Below are 9,964 nucleotides of genomic sequence, written 5' to 3'. Positions count from 1 at the left end.
GCACACTCTTTTCATCGATGATAGATGAATAGTGGAGAGTCGGTTTGTGTACTTGAAAGGCTGTAATTTAAAAGCAGGTTATTGGATGCTAAAATAATCTGCTTTTCCATTTCCCCCTCTTTGTTTTTGAGTGTAGCTTAAGGGTATAAAGATGTAGAGTACTGATGTTTTTCCATTAGTTTATTCTGATACTGTGATGCTGCCAGGCAGGGGAGTAGAAAATGCTCAGGTTTGCAGCTTTTCTTATAAAAGCACCTGTTTTCTTGCCTCGTCACATAGATGGTTTCTAACGATGTTCTCAGGATTACAATCAAGAGACATTCAGAGCTCCAAGTTATCCATTCATGGCTGAAACACAATCAGGGTCTTGGAGTTGTAGCTACAAGTGGCCTCTAAGTGTCACAATGATCAACAATAGCAGTTCACTTACTGACGTGGAAGTTCTGCTGGGAGTTTCTTAATCCTCACAATTGATAGAGACTTCTGAACAGGATTTGCACTGATTCTTACAATTTATGTGTAGATGTCAGGATACCTGTGTACAATGTTAAAATTTTAGTTTAAAAAATTTGCCAAGTAATGCATATACTTACACAAAACAGAAATTATGAAAAAAAACGACCAAAGTCTGGAAAAATCTGATTTTTTTAAGGGTTTCCAAAACTTTGAGGAGTGTGAAAACCAACTGCTTTAGATTATAAAATGCACAAGTCAGTGCTGTCACAGAAAATGACAAATAACTAAATCTGATTTAATGCAAGATAGGCTTTATTGTTCAGATAATGGAGTCTGTTTCCAACCTTTTATCTTTATCCTTAATTGGTGCAGAAATATTGGAAAACCTGCATCTTTCTGTGTTTTTATTGCAGCAAAACAGAAATATGGACAAAGAAGCTGTAAACACCTGCCATTTATTAGTTGTTTGCTTTTCTTCTTCTGACAAGGAAAAGAAGGTGGAGGCGAGTTTAACCACAACCTTTTTTTTCAGCTGCTAATTAAAACAAATGCCTTTTTTAAAATAGTTTGCCCGTGTGCTTATTTTTCTTCTCCTCCATGTGAAGGAATGAAAAAATAAGGTGTTCCTCCAGTTTTTACTCTTATTCACTCGTCTTGTACCGTAACAGTTTAATGAAAGCACCCTGCAAGCTTCCTGAAATGGGAGGGAAGCCTGAGCACAAACAAACGTCCAGTATTTTTAGTAATATGTTGCAGTTGTGATTCATGTCTTTCTCTGTTTTGTACAGGAAGCAGCAGAGAATAATTAGATTACCGACTCTGAATGGGAAAAGATAATTAAATCTTACATGAGCTAACCTATTTACCAATTCATTGCCCCTGTTAGGATTTGAACACCCTTTCTGAATGTTTAGGAATGGACTTTAAATTAAGATCAATAGGATGGAAATCACAATTTTTATTCTTCCTTCACCATAAATATAGAGATTGTTTTTTTATGCTGGGATGTAAAGGTAGGTAAACTCTGCATGAACTCCAGCTTTGTTGTTTAATTGTGAATGCTAAAAACATCATACGTGGACAGATTCTTAATATTTTTGCATTTTGTGGTAAAAATCCTTCTACAACAAAACACTGTCTGCATCTTCCTGCGTGTTGGCATTCATAGGAAAGTTAAGTGCATTGTCTGTGTCACTGCAGGGTTGGATTCTGCTCTGGGGCAGTGAGAGTGGAGAGCTAAATGGATAAAGCCCAGAAGACTGTGATGAAACATGGAAAAAAAACAGGCATTTCAGAAAGAAAGAGGGGAAAACTGCTGTTTCAAAAGACTTGTCTGCTCCAGATCCAAATGTTGACCTAGAATGAATTATGATGCAGCACTGCGTACTTGTCTAACGGCCAGAGCCTATGTACAATGCACGCACATTCAAATTAATACATATTTATTAATCTGAGAACTGGAAAACTGAATTTGGAGTTCACATTGTCTCTTTTCTTTGAACCCATTAAGTACAAACAGCATTTCAGCTCTAAAAATATGAAAATAAATATGAAACATGAGTATCACAGAAGCAATTTCATTAAATACAAAGATGCATAAAGGAAAAAATAATAACTCAAAACTAAACCCAACATTGTAGCATCTCAGATGCTTTAGTTTCATAATTATATTGTGTTTTGGTTTTGTCCTTACCTAAGAAATAAAGGTTTATATGGCTTGCTTTTAAATAAAAAACAAAAAAAATTGAAACAGCTCAGATTTTATATTTTTACACCTGAGTTTTGATCTTATTTTCAAAAGTCTATAAGACTAAGAGCAGCTTAAAGTGACGGATAAAAGCCCAGTTTCACTCCCAGCACATCTTAGGGGTGGAAATTAGCACCCGCCACAGGCCAAATGCGGGTAAATATTTGAAGTGGCGGGTGAATTTGATCAACACACACGCCACTGTGGCGGGTTGGCAATTTGAACAGAAAAGGTGTTATTTGTCCTCTTGACATTCCCCCTGCATCTCCGTAAATAATGACTTATCTATTAACAGAATTGTTTAGAGGGGCAAATATTTCTCATTAAAAAAAAAAAAAAAAACATAATTCTTTTAAAAATAAAATGTGCTATTAATATCATAATACAGAGGAATAAACACAGGTAAGAAGTGGTTGGTAAATTATTTTTGTCCTATAGTTTTAGAGGGGGAACCGATTATTTCAGACGGCTGAAATATTTGGTTCCCCCCTGGTAACTTTTGCAAAAAAAGAACAAATTTCTCCAAATTCACAGGACTTGTTGTCCATGATGAGAGGAATAAACACAGTTAAGGACTTTTTGGTAAATTATTTTTGTCCCATGTTTTAGAGGGGCAACCGATTATTTCAGATGGCTGAAAATTTGGTTCCCCCTGGTAACTTTTGCAAAAAAAAAAAAACGTCTCCAAATTCACAAGAATATAATTTTAGATCTGGAAGAAGTGCTTTCCATTGTGCCAAATATTGGCTGTGCCATTTTAGAATGAATTTACATTTGCTGATCTTCAAGCATGTAACTCCTAACTTAAACCCGTCAAATCACTCCATGCAGCATGACTGATAAGACATGAGCGTGATGATAAAAATGGTTGTTACATCCAGCTGCTGCTTTGAATGACAACAGCAGAGCTACTGTAAAGCTACTCTTTTTATCTAAATTAAATGGGTTCTTTGAGAGAGGCGGAGAGGCAATTTGTCTCCTCCAAACAAGCTGGAGCTAAATCGGAGATCAATACTGATATCTTTGGGCCACAAACTGCTCTTCTAATATATTATTGATGTCTGGGTCTTGCTGGATTAAATTTGGGCTACACACAACAGCTCAGAGCCACACACACAAGGGAAATGTTCAGATGGAGGAATATAAGAATCCTTTTGGAAATGCGCTCTTACATCACCAAGATGGAGAAAAACGTGTTAAGAGACCTGCCAGGATGACTAATGGGAAAGGTTGCAGAGTGTGACTCTAAAAGACTTTCACAGCCAGTGTTTTCACTTGTTAACCAGATGTACCATCAGACGAAATGCTCACTGCGAGCTGTGAAGGAACAAGGAGAATGAAAAGGAACAATGTTGCTGACAAGATATTAAACCTCAGAGATTGCCGATTACTTTACTGCAGCAGGACAGAGTTCATTAAATTAATTAATTAAAACAAGAAAAGATCAGATTTACTCTTTAAAAACCTCAAATTGCATGGGTCGCCAATCATGTATTGGGGTACCAGCCAAAAAGCACCAGTCAGTAAGACTAAGGCCTACAAGAATAGCTAAAGCTAAATTATCACCTAATGCTAATGCTAGCCAGCTCCATTGTTAGCACTGCCCATCGCTCAATATATTTGTTATTCCACTAAAAATAAATTGAAACTAAACACGTTTCTCACAGCTGAGTGCATCAAACACATTATTACTGACCATGTTGCTGCTATATTTGAATGCACAGGATACAGATAAATCCATTGTTATCTACCTTTTTTGCTTTGAGAAAGAAAGAAAAACTGACTACCGCTGTCATTTGCACACAACTGCACCTTGCAAGAATAGCTTCCTTGGTCATCATGGCATCTGAAGACTAATCTTTATTACCTGTGACTCTGCTCATTTTTTTCTATTTTTAAGTGTTAAATTCTTTCAATCAGTTCCTGTGCATCAAAGAATACTTTTTAACACAGCCATCATATAAAATTTAACATTTATAATTTGAAACACACTAAGTCATTGGCTATTTACAGTCATTTACAGTAGCTGTGCTCTCAAATGTACTATGACTTCTGATCAGCCTTGACATATAATATTCTTTACTGAAAAAGATGAGGAATTTATTGGAAAAATGTAGCACCCCCTGCTGAATGGATAATGTGGAGTCTCTGTGTTGGCTTCATTTCTCAGACTTGCAGGATGTCTAAATTGGATTTCTCTGTCTTGACTTGTGACTGCACACTTATAGTTGATGTCACTGTGCAGATAAACTGCACGGCAGAGTGTGCATTAGAAAATATGTATAAATCCAGACAATATTCCCTACCAAAATCACATAACTGTATAAGCAGGAGCTCTCCTTCCTTATTACTGTTTTTTTTAATTCAGTTTTTCCTTCTAGCTCCTTCAGACACAGTTTCCCTGTCAGGATCCTTATAATGACCGCAAACTAATTGCTTTTTTTCCTTATTCACTATAATTGGTTCTCATTACTGTACATTCTTCACAAAGCAGTGTAAGGACAGTATTGTAGATTTCAGCATGTAATTTCAGACCATACAGGGAATGTTTCCTGCAGGAAAAAATGTATCTAATGGATTACCAGTTCATTAACTTCCCCTGTTTAGTCACCTCTATTTGTAGCACTTTGAAACTGCTTTAATTCCCTTAATGGAGTTCTTACCATTCAGGCCAGTTTTCTGGCAGTGACTGATGTTGCTGAATAGCAGTAAAAAAAGAGTGGTTCTCCAGCTATTGATAAACGCAGATAAAGTCGTCCTACAGAGGCATGCCTTTTCACACGAGCTGTCTATCTTATTAGTGAACACTATGATATCGTAAGCCCACGTGTTATTGCTGAGTCAGGACTTTCTGTTTTTAATGAACAAAATGAAAAGCCGTTATTCTGCAGAGCAATGCTTCTTAGAGCTGGAGTTTACAGAATATGGCAGTACAGCAAAAGAGCTAATGATGACAAAGGATAATTGTTCCTTATAAAAATAAGTTGTAAAATAAATGGACTAAATAAAAATTCAGTGTGAATATGCACACAGTAGAGCACGTGCTTTGTACAGAAGGGTATAAATTTGTTGGTTTTCTTTCACAAGATTAAAAATGGCACAACTAATGTGATGTAATTTGACCTTGGAGTACAGCTTGAATGGTTTTGGATGGTTTCCTTGGCTCTATTTCTGTTTCTACCTGTTTGATCATCTTGGGGTCGCATTTCCTCTTGCGTCCACATCCTTAGAGGTTGGCTACAGTCCCATGAACCTTATATTTTTTAATAATATTAGCAGAAGTGGTCAGAGGAACATGAAGCTGCTTGAAGCTGGTCTTGTAGGCTTTACCTTTAACACAAATATCTATAATCTTCATTCTGAGCTCCTCAGATAGTTCTCACCTTCTTGCTCCATCTTCAGTGAGATGCTCACAACGATACCAAACTACCCAGTGGCTATTTGTTCCCTTTAGACAGCCTGAATGGGTGATGAAAAGCTTAAAGGCACCTATTTGTTGTTTCAGGGGAAAAAAAGGTTGATAAAGGTACTATCATTTTGCTGAGTCACATTTTTTAAAGCTGGGACTTATTTTTCAGTTTACAGGAACTCGTGAGCTTGTCTAACATCATACACACCATGTGCTTTCAGAGCACTGGATGTATTTGTGCTGGAGATCAGGTCCAAGCTGAGGGCTGGCCAGCGCTTCCATTAGCTCTGATTAAAATAAAGCATTGCAGATGAAATATATTCAACGAAGGTTAGGAGACTTGCTCCAAACCACTCCCACACATGCATAAAAAGGCCAGTGGGTGCTGGCCACAGCTGCATCAGACTGCTGATAAATGACAAGAAGCAAAGCAGAGAGAAAACGACGGAGAGAAAAGAAACATAAGAGGAAGAGGAGGCAGTATTTCAGTCACACTTACCAAGCAGCTGTCACCGGTGAATCCAGATGTCTCATCAATCTGAGAGACATCAGCCACTCTGTTGTTTCTCTGCTGATGCTAATGAAACCAACACTGACGTGTGTGTGTGTGTACATGTTTTGTTGTTTATTTTTGAAAGGCTTGTGCATGAAACTGGGCTGACTTCTCAGGGCTTCCTTACTGGGTTGAATGAACGTGTTAGCTCCCATGGTGACTGTGCAACAAATTAATGTACGCCCTACTGACAGTGAAAAATAGCATTCTCACTAATGATCTCCTTGAGATTACAGTTCTGTGACAGCTGGTGTGTTTGAGTGCAGACTGTATGTACTGTCTGTGGCCAAGGCAGAAAATATTCAGAGTGGGAAGCCTAACAGATTGAAAACTCATGAAACAACAAGCAGAAGCACTTGAGAACTGAGAGCTTTGAAGGTGGAATTGACAACAAGGACATAACCTTTTATAGTATCGAAGAATAATTAAACTTGTGGTAAAAATAATAGTTGCTCCTTGCAGTCTTCACTGAAGCTGCTGAATGTGTCAGTCTGTTAGAGCCAGTAACTTGTGTATTAAACATTATGCCTTCAATGATCTGTGTCCCAAAATGAACCCAAACACAAAATCCATTTACTTTTGTTGTTAAAGAATTCACTTGAAGAGAATGTATGAAGCCCTCCAGCTAATGTTTTATGCTAACTTGCGACATTCAAAGTTTGTCAGTGAAGGAAATAAATCAGTGGATCTACAGCTTTTGTGCAGGATGCTGAAAATCTGTCGTAAGCATGTTGGAGAAAAGGGTACTCTGTGGGCACGGGGAGGAGGAAGAGAAGAAGACGACCGTAATCAAAGCCTGGTGCTGGTGTTTGTGCAAAGGATGCAGGTTTTGCCCATCCTCCTTGATGAAGTGTTCTTCTCCTGCTGAGCCGCCAAACCATTTAGACAGCAACTCAGAAAGCCTGCAGGCAGGGAAAAGAAAACTGCAACAACTTTCTGCCCTTTCTGTTTAATCTGTCTTTGTCCCTCCACCCACACAGCTCAACTGGCATTTACTATACTAAGCTTCCTGACAAAATATTGACAAATGAATAAAAAGGTTAAAAAAGCAATGAGTGATTGCTGGTAAAATCAAATATGAAATGTTTACAAAACCATCTGATGTTAGTTATTGACATTTTATGGTGGCCGCAGTGTCTTCTGTTTCAGAACGTGGGGACAACCTGAGAGTCCGATCTGAGGGTCTGATCAAAGGTCAGCTTGCAGCGTTCAGCAGATCAGAGGCCCGGCTGACAGTATGCAACTCTGCCAGCATAAATAATACAGTAGCATCTCTGAGATCACAAGTGCATGAGCACTCACTCAGGCAGAAAACCAATGTAAAAAGCAGATTTATCAAAAAATCTTTTATCTCCTATGACAACACAAAAAGCAAAAATACAAAAAACATGCCATTTTCTTTGTGATAGATAATTATTAATGGGTAGGTTGGTTGCATGATGAACTGACGGAATGGTTGGTTAGTTGATTGATTGATTGATTGATTGATTGATTGATTGATTGATTGATTGATTGATTGATTGATTTGTCATTTGACCACCACTTTTGTCCAGTCTGATACAACTCCAAACATATCTGATGGATAAACTCTAATGATGATTTCTCTAAAATGTTCATCCTTGCAACTCAATGGACTTTAGTTAAAAATATTCTAAATCTGTGGTTGCTTTTGAATAATTTAAGCTACTATTGTTAAGTTTCTTGCTGAAATTTGTACACAAAAGAAAAGGAGCTCTAAAAGTGATTGAGATTATGAACTTGATCTTTATTCAAGGACTGTTTTTTGCTGAAATTATAAACCTAAATCTAAATCTTTTAGTTTAAGAATACAGAAAACACTGCACTGTAAACACCTTGCATTCTAAATATCAAAGTTTTGGACTGAGTGCTAAAACTGCGTAAATTAAAATCTGTCTTTTATTTAACGTTGATTACATTTTTAGTCAACCTGACTTTTTACGAGTGCTCATAAAAAAATGACAAAAATTGCTCTTTTTTTTGTTTTGTTTACAGCATTTGTGTTTGATTAATACTGCACACCCACTGACAGAGTACCTGCTCTTGAGAATTTGACACCCAGACTTAAATATTAACCTGTTATGAAAACACATTATTAACAGCAGCTTGGAACATAATGACACTTCTGCCATCTTTCAGAAGTCTGAGAAACAGTCATTTATTAGAGAGCCGTGCTCAAAGCGTCTGTGGTGAGAAAGAACAATCTGAGAGGTTCAGTTCCCGCATTAATACATTAAAATGTCAAAGCTATATGTTAAAATGTCAGGCCTATTAATGGCGCTGCCAATCTGCACAGGTAAAATGTCAGGAAGGAAACAAATGCAGGACACAATGAAGGAAATATGAAGTCAGGCAGTGAAATTGGTGTGTAAGAAGGGACAATATTATCTAGATGATTCATTCAAACAGTTACAAATGTTATGAAGTAAAAGAAAGAGTTCATTCTAATTAATATTTATTCAACCTTTATTTAATAAAAAGATTGCAGACGCTGGATAATGTGGTTGTTCAATATGGCAAAAACTAGAAGAAAACTATTTAAGGTCAAATATTGTTGCTGTTTTTTGTATTTACCTATATTTATATTTTATTAAGTGCATAATTATCAATAAGCACTTCTTGTTGATTAAGATGGTTCACCCTAAAATCAATATTAAAGTATTTTTGCAGACAAATTGTTGTTTATTTAGGGGATAATCAACAAGTCTGGTTCTTGTTTCCTGAAGGGTCCCCGCTGAGAGACTTCAATCACTCCGTAGGAGTCCCCGACAAAACAACTCCACTTCCCCTCCACCACAAGTCATCTTTAACTGATTGGTCCAGGATAAGTACAGCAGTGTGGCGGCACAAATGGAGACAGAAAAGAAAGAGTTTCCAGCTAGAAAATTTCAGAAAAAATTTGGAGCAGTGCTCTTTAGTCTTATTTGAGCCCTTCATCCTGAACATTAAACAGAACTGTGGTCAAAAGCTACGAGACGTAAAAAAGGTAAAATATCCACAGTTTACACCTCCTGTGAATATAAAATGAAAACAAATATATAGAGTCAGTGATGAGTGTACTGGATGTTATTGAGTTTTAGATAAATGTTGAGCAAGCTCGCTGTGGCCTTAAACATCGATAACGCCTTAATTTGACCTGTTCCCCGTAAAAAAGGTCATCTGTAACCCAGCCGAGGGTGACTGAAAACGTGCAGCTGATACATCTTTGAAAATGAAATCTTTTTATCAGAAACTCATTAAATGAACAAGCGAACAATGGATTAAAGATGCTTTAGAGAAATAAGTGCTTGTGTTTTAGCAAGGTTATGACAATGATCAGCTGCCTTATTTTTCAACGCAGCATTTAGGTTTTGAAAGTCAAATACATGAGCAATGTGTAAGATCTATTATTGGAGCATATTTACTGGTGTTAAATCAGAGAGAGAGCACAGAGAAAGTGATGAATGCATCTCACTCTCCCTGTTAGTATGAAATGTGGTTGTTGTTGTAACAAAACTGGCGGAAAGAAGTGAGACAGATAGAGACTAGGAAAGGCAAGAGCACGTCCGCTGCTCCGACTGATAGACCCAGCCAGGCCATTCATTACTCCCTGAATGCCAGCCGGTGTCAGTTATATTACTGCGAAGCCGTCTCTGACTGACGGCCACGAGTGGGGGGAGAAAAATGGCAGCAAAATACTGCCGGGTGCCCTGAGAGGAAACGAGGGAGGGGCCCGTTGATGGATGGGTGTGTTTGACCCAGGCGGGCTGGAAGGCTGAGACTGGTCCCTTCCAGATGAGAC

Source organism: Kryptolebias marmoratus, linkage group LG6 (genome assembly GCF_001649575.2).
Source record: "Kryptolebias marmoratus isolate JLee-2015 linkage group LG6, ASM164957v2, whole genome shotgun sequence".
Lineage (NCBI taxonomy): Eukaryota > Metazoa > Chordata > Actinopteri > Cyprinodontiformes > Rivulidae > Kryptolebias > Kryptolebias marmoratus.
The sequence above is the reverse complement of the archived record's forward strand: the minus strand, read 5'-3'. Positions refer to the sequence as shown.